Source organism: Tiliqua scincoides, chromosome 13 (genome assembly GCF_035046505.1).
Source record: "Tiliqua scincoides isolate rTilSci1 chromosome 13, rTilSci1.hap2, whole genome shotgun sequence".
NCBI lineage: Eukaryota > Metazoa > Chordata > Lepidosauria > Squamata > Scincidae > Tiliqua > Tiliqua scincoides.
The window spans coordinates 4,835,867-4,859,291 of record NC_089833.1 but is presented as its reverse complement, the minus strand read 5'-3'; the positions used below and the strand labels follow the sequence as shown (position 1 = coordinate 4,859,291).

The 23,425-nt window shown below is 46.6% G+C and overlaps 2 pseudogenes; both read right to left on the bottom strand.

The window, feature by feature from the left end:
- Positions 1 to 8,334: 8,334 nt before the first annotated feature.
- On the bottom strand, positions 8,335 to 8,457 carry LOC136633887 (5S ribosomal RNA; annotated as a pseudogene).
- A 29-nt stretch (positions 8,458 to 8,486) lies between these two features.
- On the bottom strand, positions 8,487 to 8,609 carry LOC136633739 (5S ribosomal RNA; annotated as a pseudogene).
- Positions 8,610 to 23,425: the final 14,816 nt, after the last annotated feature.

Below are 23,425 nucleotides of genomic sequence, written 5' to 3'. Positions count from 1 at the left end.
CCACTCCCGGCACACCAGCGTGCCACAACATAGTGGTTGAAAATGGCTGCTCTGGATGAAAAGTCCCAAATGCTTACAACTTTCCTTATAGGGTCAATTGCTTTTTCAGACTCCCTACACTTCTATCCAGCTTGTAGCCATCCCTCTGTTTCTTGGCTACTTGCCTTGCTTCATAAACCAAATTCCTCTTCTATCATTTTATTTTCCAGCCTTCTTTGTAAGTGTTTATTTTTCTCCCCATCTACTTGACAAAGTTGTTGTCTCTTCTTTCAACCTGGAGAAGAGCCAACTGCAGGAGAAAAGTTTTTTAAAACCCATGGAAAAAAAAAATTAAATGTACGCAAACACACAGCGGCAACGTTCGAGCCAAAGCACTTCCAAGAGAATTTAAAATTGAAGTCAAATCACAGCAAAATAGTCTCAGAGGTAGAAAAATAAGCACATAAACAAAACAGACGTCAAACGACAGAAGAGGTTTTACGGCAAAGAAATGTCACCAGTAATCCAGGGATATTTCATTTCTCCAAAAAGTTTTATGCTAAAGAAAACAAATGAGTTCCATCATGTTTCAGAAATGAACAAGCCAGACCTAATACGACTTAGAAATTCTAAAATACTGCATTCCTTTCTGACATTTTGGGGTGGGGGTGGAGAGAATTGTAACATTATTTTTTTGTTTCTTTCTTTTGGTGTTCTTTACCTAAGGTTGCAGAGCTTAAAAACTAGTGCTGCATCGCTCTGGGTTCCCTTAAGTTCCTGTATGATTTTTAAAGGGGGGTTATATAAACACCCCATTTCATTTTCTCTATGCTTGGGCTAAGAACATAAGATGAGCCCAACTGGATCAGGCCAAAGGGCTCTTTAGTTGAACGTCCCCTTTTGCATAATGACCAACCAGATGTCTGCAGGGCTCCCCAAGCAGTAACATCACTAGGGACTGCATCAACTCGTGCTGACCTCCTCCCATGCAGTGGGCACAAAAACACCCCAAGCAATTGCCCTGCTCCTTCTGTTTTTTTTTGGCTCTAACTTTTGATAGCATAGAGATAGTTCAACGTGGTTTGTTTCATTGCATTCTGCATGAAAGTACACATTGATTGATATATAACATGATGGTATTCAAAAATACCAAGATTTAAAAATTTTTGGCCAGTAGTGGTGTCACCCCCTCCTTTGCGTGTCACCCGGTGTGGACCGCACCCCGTACACCTCTCTAGCGACGCCACTATCCGCAAACCTCAGGATGACTAAAAATAGCAATTGGAACCCACTTCTGGTTTTCAATCACACTGGCACCTCCCTCCCTCTTCCTGGCTACCATGAAGTGCTTTATAGCACTTTCATGATGGCCATCTCTCTGGCATGGACACAGAGCATGGACAGAATACAGCAGCTTAAAATAAAAAATAAAAAGCTAACTTCTAACATACAAAAGGATAACTCACCAAAAGGGCAGAATTTACATTGCCTGGACTGGTCTTCATCCTACAAAACTATATCTGTCTAAGTAGGTGTCCATCCTGAAGGCATGTGGCGAAGGGGTAGTCTTTATACCTGGATTCCACTCAGCAGCCAATGAGATCATGGAACCATAACAAAGCAAGCCACTTGCTCACAGCATAGCCCTTACAGAATCCACAGCTCCAGTGCATCATCAAGCAATCAAGCTACCCATGGCCAATTGGGCAGGGATGCTGAGAAAAAAATCTGCCACCCAGAGAGCACGCTGGTCCCAGTATCTTCAGATAACATAGTGCTTCTCAGCTCTTGAATGACCTGCTTTCTCACAGCACAGAAACTTCACACAACCAGGGCCAAGACGGCTTCAGGCAGAAGCCTACACTGCTCTTAGACCAGATATACCAATTTCTGTGACCAGCACCCAAATATTAGCCCCTCTTCTTTAAAGCATGCATGCTAACACAGAGACATTCCCACTCCCTTTACCTCCTCCATCTCCACCTCCTTCCTCTTCCTCCTCTGGCCGCTTCCAAAACAGGTGGATGTGGAGGGATGAAGGCAATGGAAGAGTCCTTCTCCGCTCGCAGCAATCTCCATCCCTCCTTGCTTTAGGGGTAGCTGGGCAGTGGAGGAGGGAAGAGGTCATAGTGGTAAAGTGGCATCATCCTTTTCCAATTGTTCTAGGAAAATGGAAGGAAAAGCAGAGAAGAGAGAGCGGCAGGGCCTCGGAGAGGATTTTTATCAGGGTACAAAGTTTCTTTTGGGCCCCTTTGCAAAGGAGGAGGGGTGAAACAGAGTGGAGGAGGGTGGTGATGGGCGAGCAGACTAGGGGCGAAGCAGGGTGGGGGGAGGGTAGAGACAGCTGGAAAAGTCTTTGGAGCCCAGGTCTACCCACCCAGGTGGCATCAGTAGTGCCCCCAGTCATGGTATTGTCCCCAGCATCCCATACGGGCAACAAGTCTGAGTGGATAGGAAAATGTCAGATCCCAGGAAATTTCTGTGCCCCCCCTTTTGGCTCCTGGGCCCCCCTTTTGACACTGGGCCCGGGTACAAATTACCCCCTTTACCCCCCTCTCCTAAGCCCTGGAGAGCAGGATTGCAGCATCCACCCTACCCACTTCTCTGGCAAGCACCATTTTAAAAGAGGCATTCCAGAGAGAGAGAGAGAGAGAGAGGAAACAAAGGTGTGTGTCATTTAAAAGACAAATCCTACTTTGTTTCCCTTTAGAACACTGTTTCCCAACCTGTGATCCATGGACCACAAATGGTCCGTGAGATCCTGAGAAGTGGTCCATGAGGTCTCCAGAAAAAAAATCACCTTTGAACACTTCCCATGTCTCACCAAGCAAGAAATCTCCCATGGACCACCAATGAGGGCAGAGAATGGACTTCCTAAAGCCACAACCACTGAAGTGTCAGCTGTGGCTGTGGGCAGTCCAATCTCCATCCTTTCTGAGAGTCCATGGGGGAGCCCTTGGGAGATGGGCCACCAGAGAGGACTGACCCCCCCCCCAGCAGCATGTGGCCCACAACAATTCCAATTTTTAGCCCAGTGGTCCACGGCTTCCTAAAGATTGGGAACCACTGCTTCAGAATCACTGTCTTTTTCTTAGATCAGAAGTTCTCACACATTTAGCATCGGGACCCACTTTTTAGAATGAGAACCTGTCAGGACCCACCTGAAGTGATATCATGACCAGAAGTGACATCATCAAGCAGGAAAAATTTTAACAATCATAGGTCGCAATCCTACCCACACTTACCCAGGAGTAAGTCCCATTGGCTATCATTGCTAAAAGAATATACATAGTAGCTTGTTAAAAATACAGGTTTGTAACATTTCCCCAGATGCAGTCACATACCATGGTAGCATCAAGTCTAAAAATAAAATATTGAAATGAATGGGGACCCACCTGAAATTGGCTCACGACCCACCTAGTGGGTCCCAACCCACAGTTTGAGAAACACTATCTTAGATCATAACCATTAGCATTTGTCCAATGTTTTCTGAGTGAACCAACAAAACATTTCCCAGGTTATCACCTTGATGCAGGACTTAGAACAACTCTGAGAGGTAAGAACAATTTTCCCATGTTGCAGATAGGGGGGAAGGGGGTTGAGAGAAAGTGACTTACCTAATAAGCTCATGGCAAAGGCTAGAACTGAACTCACAACTTTGAGCCACAGTAGGCCACCTCTAAACAAACGTCTGTTCATTTCTCTGAGGCATTAATTCTGAGTCCATTTTAATTCACAGGCCCTTCCATTGAACAAACTTTGTGTCCCTAATTATACATTTAATAGAAATTCAGAGGCACTATGAATGGGAAGCAAAGAAGATTCTCAGCCCCTGCATTTGGGTTTGAGGTTTTTGTGGGGGGAGGGTTTTTTGGGGGGGGGCATTTGTGTATTTCCATGCCATGCCAATTTCCGCCTTTGTTCCATCTCCCCTTCCATTTAGACATTGTGTTCCTTCTCACTAATAAGCATATTCATGCTTGCTAGTATAATTAGAAAAAATGGGACAGGCAGTTCAGAGCTATTATCGATCCAGCACTTTATTATAAAGTTAGATATGTTTAATTTCTTGTTGTCAGCTTTCATTATGCCAGAAAAATCAATTTGCCACTGTCTCTTTCCCATTATTCAATCTTCTAATGAGCTGGCTTGCAGTCTACTCAAAATCAAATTTTTATGATGAATCATGCAACTCTTGAAGAGCTCACCAACCCAAATAGGCGGTTTGGAAATCTATACTGGGAGGGATGGACAATTGGGGTCCAATTAAAACACTGAGGCCCAAATTCTAACCAACTTTCCAACACTGGTTGCCACATCTCAAAAAGGACATAGCGGAAATGGAACAGGTGCAGAAGAGAATGACCAAAATTATTACTGGGTTGGGGCACCTTCCTTATGAGAAAAGTCTACAGCTTTTGATGCTGTTCAGTCTAGAAAAGAGGCACCTGGGGGGGACAGGACACACGATCGAGACATATAAAATTATGCAGGGGATGGATAGAGTGGCTAGAAGAGCATTCTTTTCCCTCTCCTACAACACCAGAACTAGAGGACATCCACTGAAATTGAGTGTCGGGAGTTAAACAGACAACACAAAATACATGCTGGGTAAAGACCCAGCATGTAATTCATCTGTGGAACTCCTTGCCACAGGATGTGGTGATGGTGTCCGGCCTAGATGCCCTTAAAAGGGAACTGGACTGATTTCTGGAGGCAAACTCCATCACAGGTTACAAGCCATGATTGGTATTTACAGTCTGAGATTAGCTAGTCACTCATCCTAAGGTCCAGGGAGGAATTTTTTGCTGTCATCAGAATTGGCCATGGGTGGCGGTTTTCTTGCCTACCCCAGAATGGCAAGGGAGGGATGGTGTGTTCAGTAGGTTTCATGTTTCAAAAACTGATCACTTGTGTTTAATAAAGTGGCCCATGTTAAACCCAAGCCTCAGGCTGGTGTCTTCACTGGGGGGGGGCATTCGAGGGTAAATAGAATGCCATATGTAGGGGAGGAGCAGCAATTATCTTGTGATGCATTCTGAGGCATCCAGTGGGCGCCTGTGAGATGCAGGAAGCTGGACTAGATGGGCCCTTCATGTTCTTAAAAGCAGCAGCTGAGACCTCTGTAGTTACATGACATTCAGATCCCATCTGAAATGTCATTTTGGCCTTTAAGCCTTGGAAGGGCAGCTAATAAATGTATTGCTGGAAAAAAAAAATAGTAGCAAATACTCTGATCGTTACTGGCCAAGAAGGATCGCCCAGCTTCCACTTATTTACAAATGCTCACAGTCGACTACATCTGTCCTGCCACAGTTGAAGACGAAGCAGAAGGGTTAGCAGGGAAAGAATTAAGCCTCCTATTTTTAATTCTGCATTAAAGAATCCAGCATTGGCCTGGATCCCAAAATGTGCTCGATGAAATATGAATCATGTCATATTCATTTAGTCTTTGCTCTCTGTCACTTGGAGCCATTGTGCTCACGGCACAGACAGAGGTGGCAAAAGATTGGACGGTACCCCTTTAAGACTGCAGGACGAAAGTGTCTTTAAAAATAATAATGCAAACAGCTTGTTAAATGGGAGGAAGCAGAAAAAGGGTGCTTGGAGCCTCCCTTTAGTCTAAGTGGTACAGCCCAGAATCCTACCGCCTCATTCTGTGTCAAGCAAAGAACAGCTCTCCAACAGATAAAGGCCGTCATTTTAATTTTAAATAGAGTGTATTTTGAAATTCTTTTTTTTTTTTAAGTAAGGAAACAAGTGCTCAAAGAAGAGAAGAGATTTAATTATTTCCCTAGGGGAAAACTTAACTGTTGCCTTGGCTGGGATCCAAGGGCAGTGGCGTCACTAGGGTTTGCGTCACCCGGTGCGGGAGGCCAGTGCGTCACCCCCTTGCAGTGGGCAGGGCAACACTCTAGGTGGTGGCCATGGTGATCTACCATTGCCCCGCCCCCACTGGTTTTTTGGCTGTACCTTTAGATAGAATAAAGGTATTTCAACGTAGTTTGTTTCATCACATTCTGCATGAAATTACACATTGATTGATATACAACATGATGGTATTATTCCTCCAAACTCACCCTCACCCTATACAAGGTATAGGATTGTAGCCCTAATGTGGGGCCACAGCCAATGGCCCAATAGTGAGCCACCAGTCAAAAAAGTTTGGGAACCACTGCCCTAGCCAAATAACTCCTCTATCTACCAGCCTTGTAATTGACATTTGATATTGGCAGGCATTCTGTTGGGCTGCCTACCAATATTGATGCAGAATGATAAAAAGCATCATCTTTTTTTAGGAAATAATAAATAAACTCTCTGGAATAGATCCGAAGCACAGCATTGAAAGCCTTAAACCTCCCGTCAAACCCGGTGATAAACCCAGCATGGGAGGAAGGAAGCCGTTCCCCATCACCTTATAGAAACATTTACAGGGCTACACCCCATAACCTGCCTCCCATAAATCAGAGTGCTCATGAAACAAAGCACCACACCATGATTTCAACAGCTTTCTATAGTCCTCAGCTGCACATCCTTGGCACTGCGCATCAATACTCCCGGGGGCATAAAATATTTCAAGCCCACAACTCAAGCAATTGCTCCAAGAACAGTTTTTTGGGAGCGTCCTCTTGTAAGTATTACCTGCTGAAGCTTCCAAAGGGTCCTCGAGCACGATATGGCTGCCATGATTCAAGCTTCCGAAAGCAAGAGGGGTGGACCACAGAGCAAAAGGGGTGACCGCTACAATTAATTGCTTTTAACCATTCTTCTCTGCCTGCCTAGGGCCTTTCGGCAGAGGACAGGTTAGAAGTTAATAACTTCACCACAGGTCTAGCGCTGTGCAAAAGTGTCAGGGAAAATATCTATTTCCAATTGCATTTTCACCAGGATTGGACACAAAAAAAATCCACTCATCTCATTTCTGCAGGTTCAGTGACCTCCCTACATGTCACCCTTGGAAATCCAAGGACAATCAAGCTTACAAAGTCTTAAAACACTCAGCACAGTTTAGGGGGGAAAGAACCACACACAAAAAGATTTTGTGGGTTTTCCTAAGCGGTGATCCGCTGGGTGTGAGCCTGTTACCTGAAAGCCACATCACAGCGCCCTCAGAGCAAGCTGGCCCCATTGTACAAACAACCCACCCCTCTCCCTTCAGTGGTTTTAAATATAATTGATCTTACAGAAGATAAAGCCCTTAAACTGTGGACTTGGGCAACTCAAAACCCATATGACAATATACTACTGATGCATTATGACGTGACAATAATTCTAATGATGGGTAGACGGTCTGGTGGTTGAGCTGAAAGTTATCTGAAGAATGCTAAGCAGGAGTGGTCCTGGTTGAAAGTTGAATGGGACACCGACAAAGCTGTTGTGAGAGGACAGAGCCAGGTGGCTGCATCTTGGTGCCACTCCCCTACACATGGCATTCTGAGGTAGCCTCCTTTTAACACCAGGAGGTTTGCACATACCCATCATGGCTTGTAACCTGTGATGGACTTTTCCTCCAGAAGTCTGCCCAATCCCCTTTGAAAGGCATCTAGGCCACCAGCACATCCTGCAGCAAGGAGTTCCACAGACTAATTACACACTGGATAAAGAAGAAATCATGCTTACAGTGAACTGAGGATGCATTTAGCTTTGGCGTTACCAGTAGGAACAAAAACAAATTAATGGGCTGGGGCGTGCAGGGGGGCAGATCTGTGGATACTGGGGGGGGGGGGCACCTGTAATTAGAAAAGGGTATGCTTTGGAAGGACTTCCATTGCGTGCAGATAGATGGAACATACCATCCTGAAGGTGTCTCTCTTTGCATGGAGACAGGCTGTGTTACAGCAAGTGAGGCCAGAGGCAGGGAGAAATGATAGGGTTGGGGGCAAGCAGGCAGGAAGCACCACTGTTGCCTCATCTCTCACTCCCTTGGGGAGTTTCAAGTAGGGTTGAGCTATAATGCCCCCTTTAAGATGCTGTGAGTCTCATGCCAGAGACCTTGGCAGCTGGGCTCTGTTGCTCTACTCCCTGCACCACCACCATCCAGAGCTATTGGCCTGATCTCTGGTTTGCCTCAGTGCCCCTCCTGAAATGGTCAGAACCGGTATTGCACCTCTTCCCATCCAACCTCAGGAGCCCAGCAGGAGCCCAGCTGGTTCTACAGAACCCTTGCTCCGGTCCAGGGTCCGGTTCCTCAGTCTGAGTAACAGCCATAAAGAGTCTACCTGAGCTCTTCAAGCCAACTCCTTCAGCACCAAAACAAAATGACAGGGAGGGGGGAGAGACTGAACTCCACATAGTGCTTTGAGCGAGCTGGTTATTATTGGTTGGCAACCTTCAGTCTCGAAAGACTATGGTATAAGCCTACAGCACCCGGTATTCCCAGGCGGTCTCCCATCCAAGTACTAACCAGGCCTGACCCTGCTTAGCTTCCAAGATCAGACGAGATCGGGAGATAGTGTTCAGTATAGGGAGATGGTTGGCAACCTTCAGTCTCGAAAGACTCTGGTATAAGCCTACAGCACCCGGTATTCCCAGGCGGTCTCCCATCCAAGTACTAACCAGGCCTGACCCTGCTTACCTTCCGAGATCAGACGAGATCGGGAGATAGTGTTCAGTATAGGGAGATGGTTGGCAACCTTCAGTCTCGAAAGACTATGGTATAAGCCTACAGCACCCGGTATTCCCAGGCGATCTCCCATCCAAGTACTAACCAGGCCTGACGCTGCTTAGCTTCCGAGATCAGACGAGATCGGGCATGGAAAGACTATGGTATAAGCCTACAGCACCCGGTATTCCCAGGCGGTCTCCCATCCAAGTACTAACCAGGCCTGACCCTGCTTAGCTTCCGAGATCAGACAAGATCAGGCAATTGTGTGCATTTCCAGACAGATAGACAGGCAAATATAAAACGATCTGTTCTATATTGATTTTGAGAGGTTCATTTTAGTTACTGATGCTTTGGACAACATGTATTTATTTTGTCAAATCGTAAAGTGGCCTTTCAGCTGGAGATGAACTGAGGGGAGTCTTTTTAAAATCACGGAGCAATAAACTATATAAATTCATTCTTACATTCAGCAAAATCAACAGGCTTTTCCTAGACTGCACCAACTCATGCTGTGTTGGAGGGGGGAGAGGCGGAGAGTGTTGTATGTTTTGAAAGATCCCCCCATTGGGGGCGGAGGACTCTCCCTACCCCAGTGGCATAGCTGCAGGGGGCGGCCTGGTAAGTACTGCAGGCCTCGCAATGCGCCCCCCACTAGCCATCAGTGCCATTCCTGTGACGATGCACAGGCACCCACTGAACCAAACAGCATCTTCTGTGCATTGCCGTTGCTGTCTGGAATGGCTCTGTCAGCGAGTGGGGGGGGGGCCATTTACACAACACATTGCGGTGCCTGCAGTACTTAACGTGCCACGCCCCCACCATAGCTTTGCCACTGCCCAACTTTTGAAAAGTTAGCACATCAGGAAAGAAGGTAAAGAGTCCATTAAGATCCACTTCAATCTTCCGTGAAGATCCATTGTCACCCCAAGAATGGAAAGTGGTGCAGTCCAGGCAAAAGTGGTACAGTCCAGGAAAAGTGGCTTAATTCTGCTGAATGTCTAAACCAGTAGTTCTCAAACTTTTTTAGCAATGAGGCCCACTTTTTAGAATGGCAATTTGTCAGGACCCACCCGAAGTGATGTCATTAGTGGTGTAGTGGTTTGGGAGGTGGACTCAGACCTGGAATATCCAGGTTCAAATCCCCCCTCAGCCACGAAGCTTCCTGGGTGACCTTGGGCCATAAGAACATAAGAACAGCCCCACTGGATCAGGCCATAGGCCCATCTAGTCCAGCTTCCTGTATCTCACAGCGGCCCACCAAATGCCCCAGGGAGCGCACCAGATAACAAGAGACCTGCAAGGCCTCCTGGGAATTGTAGTTAAGAACATAAGAACAGCCCCACTGGACCAGGCCATAGGCCCATCTAGTCCAGCTTCCTGTATCTCACAGCGGCCCACCCAATGCCCCAGGGAGCACACCAGATAACAAGAGACCTGCAAGGCCTCCTGGGAATTGTAGTTAAGAACATAAGAACAGCCCCACTGGACCAGGCCGTAGGCCCATCTAGTCCAGCTTCCTGTATCTCACAGCGGCCCACCAAATGCCCCAGGGAGCACACCAGATAACAAGAGACCTGCAAGGCTTCCTGGGAATTGTAGTTAAGAACATAGGAACAGCCCCACTGGATCAGGCCATAGGCCCATCTAGTCCAGCTTCCTGTATCTCACAGTGGCCCACCAAATGCCCCAGGGAGCACACCAGATAACAAGAGACCTGCAAGGCTTCCTGGGAATTGTAGTTAAGAACATAAGAACAGCCCCACTGGATCAGGCCGTAGGCCCATCTAGTCCAGCTTCCTGTATCTCACAGCGGCCCACCAAATGCCCCAGGGAGCACACCAGACAACAAGAGACCTGCAAGGCTTCCTGGGAATTGTAGTTAAGAACATAAGAACAGCCCCACTGGATCAGGCCGTAGGCCCATCTAGTCCAGCTTCCTGTATCTCACAGCGGCCCACCAAATGCCCCAGGGAGCACACCAGACAACAAGAGACCTGCAAGGCTTCCTGGGAATTGTAGTTAAGAACATAAGAACAGCCCCACTGGATCAGGCCATAGGCCCATCTAGTCCAGCTTCCTGTATCTCACAGCGGCCCACCAAATGCCCCAGGGAGCACACCAGACAACAAGAGACCTGCAAGGCCTCCTGGGAATTGTAGTTAAGAACATAAGAACAGCCCCACTGGATCAGGCCGTAGGCCCACCTAGTCCAGCTTCCTGTATCTCACAGTGGCCCACTTCAGACATGTTCATTCCTTGAGACCTGACAGCACCTTAATTGCCCCCCTGCGCACCCATTGTCACCCTCTCCTGAGAAAAATCACCTTCCCCTAAGACTACTAACCTCATTTAATTTCTCACTTTCTCTTTCTCACAAGGCCAGTCACTTTCTCTCAACCTCGCCTACCTCACAGGGTTGTTGTGAGGACAAAAGGAGGGGAGCAGCGGCGTACACTGCCCTCTGGAGGAAGGGCAGTATAAAAATGTAATAAATACAGCACAGCCATTTTCAACCACTGGTGTGCCGCAAATGGTCTGCAGGTGTGCCACGGAAGCTTGAGGGAGGGTTCCGTATTAGTAGGTCTATTAGTAGGTCCATTGGGGGATGTGAGCCCCCCACCAACAGCATGGTGTGCCTTGTCAATTGTCAAAAAACCAATGGGGTGCCTTGACAATTTTAGCACTTTGTCAGTGTGCTGTGAAATGAGGAAGGTTGAAAATCACGGGTCCAGCATCACGTCTATGAAAAACCACATGCACATTGAAATGAACGGGGACCCACTTGAAAATGGCACACGACCCACTTAGTGGGTCCCAACCCAATGAGAAACACTAGTCTAAACCATCAGCGTTCGGAACTATGACTTCTCAACCCCCCCCTTCAGCAATGGAGGGGATACTTCATGAAAAAGTCGGTCTTTTTTGGCTGTGTTCGTGTTATTTTCAATTTCCAGATTTTTTTTTTTAAGCGAAGTGTTCATTGAGGTGGTAAATTAAAAAGATCCTGAATTTATTGCCTCCAGGTTCATTGGCTGTGTTTTCCAACTCCATCCCAGGCTAGTGCCAAGAAGAATAACTTGTTCTACATATATACATTACCATCGTTCTTTTCTAATGATTGCAGTATGAATGAGCGCAGAAGTACTGCTGGGTCATCTTCCATTAACAAAGGATTGCATGGGGAAAATAAAAAGACCATCACTCCGAGGCAATGACTGCACAGGAACTTTTTAAAAAAACTATTTTCCTAATTCCTGAGGGTTGGACAAATAACTGATTATTTAAAACTTGTTTACTCAGGTTTAACAAATAGGAGTTTTATGCATATCTATTATACTTCAACAAATCCCATGTTTAATAATTAGTTGCTGTTTACTTAGCATGCTGTCCAATAACTGTCTAATTAAATATGGATTTGCAAATCTTAATTTAAACCAAAACCAATACTGACAGTCTTACCAAGCATTTTTCTGTCTCAGTGTCAATTTTGCTCCCTTCTGTAATACTGCCTTGTTTGTTTCCAAAGATTTTTTGAAAAAGAGGATCTAATTACAGCCGAGATGCGTTTGCTCCCCGAAATTGTCCTTGGTGCATGTTGAGATTGAGTCTTCTCTAGGCACGGTCTTCAACACTCAATGACACATTGAATATTCTCCAAATATTTTATACCTGGGTTTGACACTGATAAGTGAGTTTAATATTTGAATCTTTTAGAGCAGTGTTTCTCAAACTGTGGGTCACGAGCCAATTTCAGGTGGGTCCCCCCCCATTCATTTCCATGTGTATTTGATTTTTAATATATTAGGTTTTAATGAAGCAGCTGACAAGCCTAGCTGAGTGATTCCACCTGCTCTTGGTGTGAGCAAGAAGCGTCTTGGCTGCCCTCCATGTGAGAGATGGAGCTGCTTGTCAGCCTGCGTGGGAGAACTGGAGGCCAGAAGTGAGACCAAACCAGGAAGATCCATTCTGAACTGTGGTTGGTTCTTGAAAGAGAGAACCTCTATGATTGTAAAAATCCCCTTGAGGGATTTAGAAACGCCTGTCCATGTAAGCCACCTTGAATAAAGTCAGAGGAATAATCCGATGACCAGAAAGGCGGTATATAAATACCTAGTTGTTGTTGTTGTTGTTGTTGTTGTTGTTGTTGTTGTTGTTAGACTGCATTTGGGGAAATGTTACAGATCTGCATTTTTAACAGACATACTATGTCTATGCTTTTAACAATGATCATCAATGGGGTTTACTCCCAGGTAAGAGTTGATACGATTTCAGCTTTTGGGATGAATTTTTGGGGGAGGGAATTTTTTTCCAAGCAACTGCTTGGGAGGGTTCGGAGGGTTGCTCTTTACATTTTTAAACTTATTGTAAACTTTTGATGTACTTACTTAGATTTGATTTTGTCATATAAAATTGAGTAGATTGAGAGGTTTCAGAGGGCAAAGGGGAGTTCCTGGCTGATGCATTTGCCAAAGCAGAGAGAGAGAGAGTTTCGGAGACTGGCACCAGGTCACTGAGCCAGTGAGTCACAAGAGCAGGGAAAACAAGATAGCCGGTGTGATCCTTCCCAGCTCCGCACTGAGAAGTGGGGCATTGCAGGGTTGAAAGAAGGCACAGCCTGTGAAGTTACACTAGGAGCCTTCTAATGGCATTTGGCTCTCATCCTCCGACAGGTTTCTCCAGCAATTAAAATTAATGACAGGATAAAACCTGGAAGGAGGAAAGGTAAAGGAAAGAAATCTCAAGGACAAAGAGGTGCTAGATTAATGGGGTCCAACACATGCCCCCCAGCAGAAATCCTCTCTCACCAGCAGCCCTGCTTCCCAATGCAGAAACCACCACCAAATAAGCTATAGGGCTGCAAGTGATCATTTCTGTGCCTGGGGCTGCTCCCAATTTGAGACCTCCCCCAGGAACTAGCACTGGGGCAGCTCAAGGAGGGATGCGAGCCTTTCAGGAGACTGCCGCTAAGGGCCAACGTTCTCACTGTTACTACAGACCTAACAGCCTTTCGGGGGGGGGGGTGGCTTTTGTTGTTGTTGCAGTCGTTAAAAAATTGCAAGTCAGAACACTATCTCAAGTTATCTCAAGCAATTTAGTTTTCAACTAGCCAGATATTCAGAACCTGACCTGCAGGATGGGACCCACCTTCAAGAACTGGGTGGGCAAGAGGAGTGGGCAAGGGAGCAGCCGTGATTGGGCTGGGGTGGTGTCGTCTGCCCCCTTCCTTTCTTTCCAGGCCAACTGGCAAGAGAGGAGGGTTAGGGAGTGGCAGGACAGGGGTAGGGGGTACTCCTTTTTGAAAGGCCAGGAGAGACAATGAGGAAGCAAAGAGAGCTGCAGTGAGGACAGCAGGTAGATAGAAAGGAGGCTGGGGGGGACGACCCACTAACAGTTGCGGGTTTTGACCAAAGTACTCCTTGTCAGGAATATGTACAGTTTAGGCCTAGCAGCATGTGGAGCCTGAACCAAAGTAAACCAGTAACAGAGAAGTGGCTTGCAGTTCCTAGCTGCAAGGATGCGAGTAACAACAGCCAATGGAATTAACAACTCAATGGAAGGTGATGATGTAGCACCTGTGCAGACAGAAAGGCGCCCATCAAGGATGGAATGCAGCTGTGGACCTCCAATGGGGAGGGCAAGAACTAAGAGGGCCCCACTTCCGGAAGGTTCTGTCCCCAAGAGTTTCTGATTGGACAGTTTAAACAAGTAGAGTCACCTGCATCCTGAGAAGTACGAGTATAAGAACTCGTATAAGAACTAAGCCCAAGGGGTATGTGGGAGTCTTTGTCTGTTTGGTGGAAAAGGTTGTGGGTTCAACATCCTGCAGGTGGAGAGCCTGGTCCACCAGGGACATGTGGCCTCAGAGGTAACCTGGAGCTGAAAGATCTACAAAAGAAAGCTGACCCAGGTGAGAGTTAGGGAATAACAGAGATAGCCAGTTAGCTTTGTTATTTTAATGCTGAGATGTTTCCTAGAAGTTTTATGCCTCTAGCATTTGCTGCCTTTTGTAACTTTATGTAACCCTATGTACTTAATAAAGTAAAAATCCCTTTACTAAGTTGTTTCATTGTCTATTGGGGACAAAGGTTCGGAATCCTGCCTAGCCGTTCAGCGAGTTACCAAATACTCATTGAGGACTAGTAACTTGAGGACTGAGGCTTTAATTAAAGAAAGTGCTCAGTGCCTGCAAGGGATAAAATTAAGCCTAGAGGGTCTCAGTGTCCCTGGACTGAGACACTGGCACATACAGGATAGTGGCAGTACTACCAAACAGGGGTCCTTGAGGGCTCTAGGGTTCGAGAACCAAGAACTCTGAGCACCCCAAAACCCCAAGAGTGTATTACACTCCTGAAAAACCAACATCTGCAGTGGACCTGACCTCCTCCCTGCCCTGGCTACTGCTCAAACAGTATAGGCCAGAACCTCAAAGTGAAGTGGCAGAGCAGGACTGTAAGACCCCCACTTCAGGGTTTCCATCCACCTGCTGACGGAAGACTGTGATCTGTGGGTCTACTCTGTGGGTCAATTCTAATCCACCTCCTGCCTGCCCCTGCTTTGGAAGTAGCCAAATTCAACCCAGGAACTGCAACAGAACTCCTTGAATGTGGATCAAGGGGCTGGCTTGCCCATGAGGCCAACTGAGATGGTTGTCTCAGGTCACAAAAGAGCAAGGGGCTCACTCCTTCCACCCAGTGGCATAGTTAGAGGGGGTGCAAAGCACCCAATTTTGCAGGTAGCCTCTCTGCAGTGTGCAAGTGGCCACTCTGAGCCATTCAGGATAGTGGGTGCAAAACAGGGGTGTATTGGCTTGCACATCACAGTGAGGCTCCCTGCAAAACTTGGTGCTCTGCACCCCCTCTAGTTACATCACTATTTCCACCATCACAGTATATGAAAAGGAAGGAGCAGAAGAGGACACTCCAGCCCACCACAGTTCTCTCCTCTGGGTAGTAGGCTGATCCATGATTGACAGGTGCCCAAGCCCCCTGGGCTGCCTCTGGATAGTATTAAATTAATCTCCAGACGGAATGAGAGATCAACAATATGCATAGCACAGATTTTTTTTTCCCTACGATTGTTATTTATAATACCATTTTCAACCAAGTTCTCAAAGCAGATCACATAAATTAAAAAAAAAAGAATTTCCTGTCTCAAAGACAGCCACCTGGACAGGTGGGAAACAGCCACCTGAAGACCCTACTCTGCTGGGCTGGATAGGGATGGTTAAATATCAGATATTAAACCAGGGGATATTTAACCAAGGATGGTTAAATATCAGATATGGATAGGGATATGTGATAGGATAATATGGATAGGGATGGTTAAATATCTCCCCTTGTTAAATATCAGAGAACTGCTACTTAAGAGGTGTCTTACTGCCCACTCTGCAGGGGCTAAAACAGTAGCCATGCTTGAACAAATTTCCCTCTCCATCACCTTCCAGGCCGATAGGAAGAGCTGGAGCGATGAGCCAGGGGCACGTACTACAATTTGTACAGAAGTAAGGTCTGTCATCCAAGACAGAGGGCCTCATCCTATCCAACTTTCCAGCACCGGTGCAGCCGCAATGCAGCCCCAGGGCCAGGGAACAAATGTCCCCATACCTTGAGGTATGTGAAATGTCTGTGAAAGCCTCCCCACCAAAGGATGGCGTACGCAACTCATTGGCACAGCTGCACCAGCACTGGAAAATTGGATAGGTTTGGGCCCCGGAGACCTCCAAACCGCAATACTTTGATACTGAAAATCAGAGATCTGGCAGTCTCATTGGACAGCCTGAGATGGTCCTTGAGAGTAAAGTAAAACAGGTAGGCAAGCATTTTTGCAGAGTGTTTTTAATAAAAAAAAAAAAAATCACCAAAAGGGGGAATCACTTTTAATGAAAACGTTTGTAGAAAAGCACAGCCGTGGGTGGCGGTTTGACTCAGCTGTGAAATTCACAAAAGCACTTGAGAAAATAAATACACCTGGATGCTATTCAAGAGTGGTACTTTTTATTATTACTATTATTATTACGACTGTTTCACTCCATTATCTTAGACCTACAGCTGTCAGTTACGCCCATCTATAGAACTGAAGATAATACGGCAAAATGGGACAAATCCAACTCCCCGATCTGCAAGTCGGTCCACGCACAGACTTATCCCGCAGTTACCGTTTGCCATCACATCACTTGGCACTGCTAAGGAATGCTTTTGCATTACAATGGCCAGAAACAGTTGCCTGTGTATGTCTGGGGGCGGCCAATCATAGAGTTGGAAGGTACCTAAAAGGTCATCTAGTCCAACCCCTTGCCTGTAGCCAAAAATCCTTTACTCAGTGTGTGGTTGGTCTGTGGAACTCCTTGCCACAGGATGTGGTGCTGGCGTCTAGCCTAGACGCCTTTAAAAGGGGATTGGACAAGTTTCTGGAGGGAAAATCCATTATGGGGTACAAGCCATGATGTGCATGCGCAACCTCCTGATTTTAGAAATGGATTATGTCAGAATGCCAGATGCAAGGGAGGGCACCAGGATGAGGTCTCTTGTTATCTGGTGTGCTCCCTGGGGCATTTGGTGGGCCGCTGTGAGATACAGGAAGCTGGACTAGATGGGCCTGTGGCCTGATCCAGTGGGGCTGTTCCTATGTTCCTATCCTCCTGGAGCATCTCCAACAGGTACTTGTTGAGCCTCTGCTTGAAGCCCTCCAGTGAGGGAGAGTCCAACACTTCCCTCGGCAATCTGTTCCACTGCCGAACCACCATGATGGTCAGGAATTTTTTCCTGATGTCTAATTGGAATTTCTTCTCTTGCGGTTCGTACCTGCTGGATCTAGTTCTGCTTTCAGAGGTAGTTGAGACAGTGGCGTCACGAGGGTTTGTGTCACCCAGCGCAGGAGGCCAGCATGTCACCGCCATGATGGACCTCCCCCCGTGCAGTGGGTGGGACCACACCCTGGGAGGTGAGCGTAGTGATGCGGCATTGCCCTACCTACCCCAGTGATTTTGTGACTATAACTTTAGATAGAATCGAGATATTTCAATGTGGTTTGTTTCATTGCATTCCAAATGAAATTGCGCATCAAATAATATATAACAAGATGGTATTATTCAAAAATACTAAGATCAAAAAAAATTTGGCTAGCAGTAGTGTCAGCGCCCCCCCTCCGTGCATGTCACTCGATGCAACCCACACCCCTGGCACCCCCCACACACCCCCAGCAACGCCACTGAGTTGAGAAAAATTTGTCCCTCCTTCCATATGACAGCCCTTCAGGTGTTTGAAGAGCACTATCACATCCCTTCTCAGCCTTCTCTTTTCTAGGCTGAACATACCAAGTTCCCTCAATCTTTCCTCCTAGGGTGAGGAAGGGGGGAAGATAGGGAAGGGTTCGGGCCCGAGAGGGAAACAGAGATGGCAGCAGAGGCCACCGTTGTATCATATTCCCCTCCCATACCTGAAAACCCTGCACAAGTCAACTCAGATCTGTGCTAGCATCAGTCGCTGGTCCTGATCCAATTAGACCACTGGTTCCTAACCTGCGGTCCGAGGACCATGGACTGAGAAGTGGTCCATGATCTCAGAAAAAAAAAAAAAAGATCACTTCCAGCATCTTGCCATGCAAGCAATCTTCCACGGACCACCAATGAGGGAGGAGAACGGACTGTCCACAGCCACTGTGTCAGCTGTTCTCTCTGACAGTCTGTGATGGAGACAGACCACCAGAGAGGACAGAAACCAGATCACCCACAGCTGCACTATGGTTCACGACATTTCCAATTTTTGCCTCAGTGGTCCGTAGGCTCATAAAGGTTGAGAACCACTGAATTAGACCCATAGTGGTTGCTGGGGCTAACCATGAGGTAAGGGAAAAAATGTTCCCTTACCTTGAGGAGACCTTTAGCTCCCTCGGTGTCCCTCGGATACCGCAGGGTTGCCTGCCTGTGAAAGCAGAATTCAAATCCGCAAAAGCACATGCTACAATAGCCTAGTCCAATGTTTCTCAAACTGTGGGTCGGAACTCACTAGGTTGGCCACAAGCCAATGTCAGGTGGGTCCCCATTCATTTCAATATTTTATTTTTAACATATTAGACTTGATACTCCCATGATCTGCGACTGCATTTGGGGAAATGTTACAGACCCATACTTTTAACAGGCTAATATGTATAATCTTTTAACAATGATAGTCAATGGCACTTACTCCTGGGTAAGCATGGGTAGGATTGCCACCTAGGATTGTTGAAAATGTTCCTGCTTGATGATGTCACTTCTGGTCATGACATCACTTCCGGTGGGTCCTGACAGATTCTCATTCTAAAAAGTGGGTCCCTGTGCTAAATGTATGAGAACCACTGGCCTACTCTTTAACGAACAAGACTCTTCAAAGGACGCATAATCAGAAAAGAGAGGTGACTTCTTTTTTTTAAAAAAAAAAGGCACATGTCAAGAGATGCTGGTGAACATGGTGGACAGAAGTGTGGACAAGAATTTGGGAGTTTAAATAAAGGCAAGAAGTGAAATCAGACGCGCCACTGAGATTCTTGATCTGTGCAGCTCACGATGCTGACACTTTCTAAAGAATTAATGCCCATCGATTTATCCTTCTGTATTGAGTCACACGCACCCATCAGGAGCTATTTTGGAATGAGAAACTGGAGTGGATGGGCAAAGCAAGGCAGATGTTATTGAGCTTCCATGAACTAAGCGGAGCCCCAAATGTAATGCAATCCAAGATGTTGTAGATTGGAGTTCAAACGAAAATGCTAGGATATATTGGTTTTTCATAACGCAGGCTCCGAGGGACTCTGACGTGACATGAATAAAAGAAGGGAATCAGGAAAGGTGACATACCTGGCTTGCAACTGGTAGATTCTGGTTAATCTTGATTGACGTTTACAGAAATCTTCTGGAATAATCCTGTAACTCACTCTCCTTACTTTACAAGGGATGATCCAGCTAGGACCGGCCCATTCATCAGACCAACTGAGGCGGTCGCCTCAGGCATCAGTTTGGAGGAGGGCACCCACCTCCTTCAACCTACACACCTCCATCGCTCCTCCTCTTTCCTCTCCCCAGATTGGGAAAGAAAGAAGTAGTGTGGGAGAGAGGAGAATGATGAAGTACAGCATCTCTGACCTGCCTTACCTCCACATTTCCTCTTCATTCCCCTGTTCCAGGCCAGGGAGTGGGAGGACCAAAGACTTGCACATGGTAAGTGGGGACAGCGTTTGGTGCATCTCATCAAGAACTGGAAGATCTTGCTCCAGCCTGGGATCCAGGTGCACACACAGCTTGGCGCTTCCTAAACTTTTCATATCCAGGGCGGTTTTGGAGTTTTGTATTGGAGACACACTTGACTGATGCGCAAGAAGGTGCAGGTCTCTTTCCTCCATCAGTCCGCAGAAGAACAGGGAGGCATTTTCTGTGCAAAAGGGACATAAGTGTGTCTCTTCTCATTCAAGGCTCAGGGATGAAGCCAGGCTTTCTGGGCTGCTTCTGGAACAAGTCATGAGGATAGCACTACCAAAGTGGGTGCTGTAGGCTTATACCATAGTCTCTCGAGACTGAAGGTTGCCAACCACCAGTATGGGCAGGGAAGATCCTCCCCTCTATGACATTAGAGTGGTGAACATAGCAAACCAGTCCAGTATTAAGATCTTCTGCAGGGGCACTGTCTGAAGAACAGTTTTGTTCATTGCTTGAGATGCACCTCAACTCCTCTCACAGGGCGTAGAGAACCTTTCAGCACAGAAGGCATGCTTTCTACCACGGAGCAACATAACCCCTCTCCTATCACTGCTCTAGCCCGGAAACTTTCAAAGAAGCCTTTGCTTCCTTGAATTCATTTTCATTTTGCTGTGTTGTGATCAAACTCAGTCTGTGGAAGTAGACCATACATTCCCATGTTGCTTAAGCAAGTCGCCCTTGCAGACAGGTTGACAATCTGCCGGCATCAAATTAACACTGCAGGGCCTGAGTTATAGACAACATTGTCATGGGTTTTGATTTGTTTTTGGTGGAAATGCAAGCATAAAGAGACACTTCCAGGTGCAGTGACAACATCCCTCACACTTAATTCAGGAGGGAAACGGTCTCCGAACCACCAGAAAAACAATGGCAATAAATCCTTTTCATTCCGCTCTTGGCTTTGCCACGAAGTGTTTGCAGTCAGAGGTTTTGTTTTCGTGTGTACTTCTTAAGGGGGAAAACAGAGATGGGAGTGGAAGAGGAGGGGCAGTGGGTCGGAAAATCGGTGTACTGGGGTGCAACTGATGTCTAACAATCCAGTTCTATTTATTTACACCTGTCAGTGGCACATGTGAAAAGAGTCACACTGACACATAAACTGAGCTGTTTATAAAGTTATCCATGTATTGGTGAAATCCAGAATAGATTTAATACAGCGTACTGGGATATGCTTTAAGTAGGGCTGCCCTTCAAGACAGCTCAAGACCTTCAGCTGGCCCAAAAAGCCAACAGAGACAAGGCAATTGAGCACAGAACATCCATTTTACACCAGCTACATTAGCTACTATTTTGCTCTTGGGTTCAATTCAAGGGGCTGGTTATCACCTTTAAAATTCTTTATGGTCTAGAGCAGGGGTGTCCAAAGTTTTTGGCAGGAGGGCCACATCATCTCTCTGATACTGTGTCAGGGGCCAGGGGGAAAAAAGAATTAATTTACATTTAAAATTTGAATAAATTTACATAAGTTTACATAAATGAATAAAGATGAACTTCTATGAAGGAATGAAGGTCTTGCAATAGCTCAAGGCCTATAAAAGGCCTTGCACAAAGCAAGGCTGGCCTTTCCTTTGCTGCCTCTGCTGCATCACAGACATGAAACAGCAAGCAGAGGAGGGAGCCTTCATCCCACAACTCACGCAAGAGGTCAAACAGTCGCCCTCACACTGAGAGCAATTGCATCAGGCCAGTGTGGGCTCCAACAAATCTCTGGAGGGCCAGAGGCTCATTGGAGACTGGGGGCTCCCTGAGGGCCACATTGAGAGGCCTCAAGGTGGCAAACCCCGGCCCTGGGGCCACTTGCGGCCCTCCAGGACTCCCAATCCGGCCCTCAGGGACCCCCAGTCTCCAATGAACCTCTGGCCCTCCGGAGACTTGCTGGAGCCCAAGCTGGCCTGATGCAACTGCTTTCAGAATGACAGCCAACTGTTTGACCTCTTGCTTGAGCTGAGGGCTCCCTCCACTTGCTGTTTGCTGTTTCACATCTGTGATGCAGCAGCGGCAGCAAAGGAAAGGCTAGCCTTGCTTTGTGCAAGGCCTTTTATAGGCCTTGAGCTATTACAAGACCTTCATTCATTCATATAAGTTCCATCTCTAATATATACATTTATGTAAATATATTCAAATTTGAAATGTATATTAATTCTTTTTTTCCCATCCCCCGACACAGTGTCAGAGAGATGATGTGGCCCTCCTGCCAAAAAGTTTGGACACCCCTGGACTAGACCAGTGGTTCTCACACATTTAGCACCGGGACCCACTTTTTAGAATGAGAATCTGTCAGGACCCACCAGAAGTGATGTCATGACCAGAAGTGACATCATCAAGCAGGAAAATTTTTCACAATCCTGGGCTGCAATCCTACCCACACTTGCCCAGGAGTAAGTCCCATTGACTATCACTGTTAAAAGAATATACATATTAGCTTGTTAAACGTGTAGGTCTGTAACATTTCCCCAAATGCCATGGTACCAACAAGTCTAATATATTGAAAATAAAATATTGAAATGAATGGGGACCCACCTAGGGGTCCCAACTCTAGCACAGTATTTCTCAACCTTTGTTCCCCAATGTGCCACTTCTCTTGGTCTATCTCAGCAATGCTTAATTTTTGTCCCTTGATGCACCACTTTGCGTGGTCCACATATTGGAAGTACCACCAGAAGGGTGATGATGCCATCACCAGTTACTTCCAGACTGGGAGGCCAGACATATCAGTAAGAGGCTCAGGGAGGGCTTTTTCAAGCATGAGAAAAGCGCATACTAGAGCTCTCTCCATCAAGCTGAGCCTCCTATCACTGGTTGTCATGTTGTGTTGCTGGTCTCGCTGCCAAGTGGGGAGTGGAGTTCTGGAGGTTCCACATGTACCATCAGATACCACCTCAAGTATCACCAGTGGTACAAGTACCACTGGTTCAGAAACACTGGTCAATCTTAAGTACCACCAATATTGGCTGTGGTGTAGCTACTGCTTCTGCTTCCTAGGGTCAAAGAAGATTTTGTAGCCCCCCCCCCCCACAATGAAATTAAATTTAATTAAGTAAATAAATAAAAATGTGCCCCTTATTGGTTAGAGCCACTGTGCTAGGGTGAAAAGGGACAGTTATTCTCCCCCTGCTAAATATAAGAGAAGCACCACTTTAAAAAGTTCCTCTTTACCCAGTTAGCAGGGGTAATGGTACTATAATACATGGAAATGAGAGCTGACTCATATTAACACCTTAACACAGTGCTTCTCAAACTCTCCTGGAGTTCGAGAACCGCTCTAAATGTTTGCAACAGCAGGGAACGGAGGTGACGTGATCCCCAGGGGCTTTTTTCAACCTTACTTGTGTCTCTGCTGGCTTCCCTGGGGTGCGGAGAGCCCCGTGGAGCCTTCTGCAGGACTCCCTGCAGCTTGGAAAAAGTAAAAAAAAGCTAACGCGACCCACTTTCAGGTTAAGAACATAAGAACAGCCCCACTGGATCAGGCCATAGGCCCATCTAGTCCAGCTTCCTGTATCTCACAGCGGCCCACCAAATGCCCCAGGGAGCACACCAGATAACAAGAGACCTGCAAGGCCTCCTGGGAATTGTAGTTAAGAACATAAGAACAGTCCCACTGGATCAGGCCATAG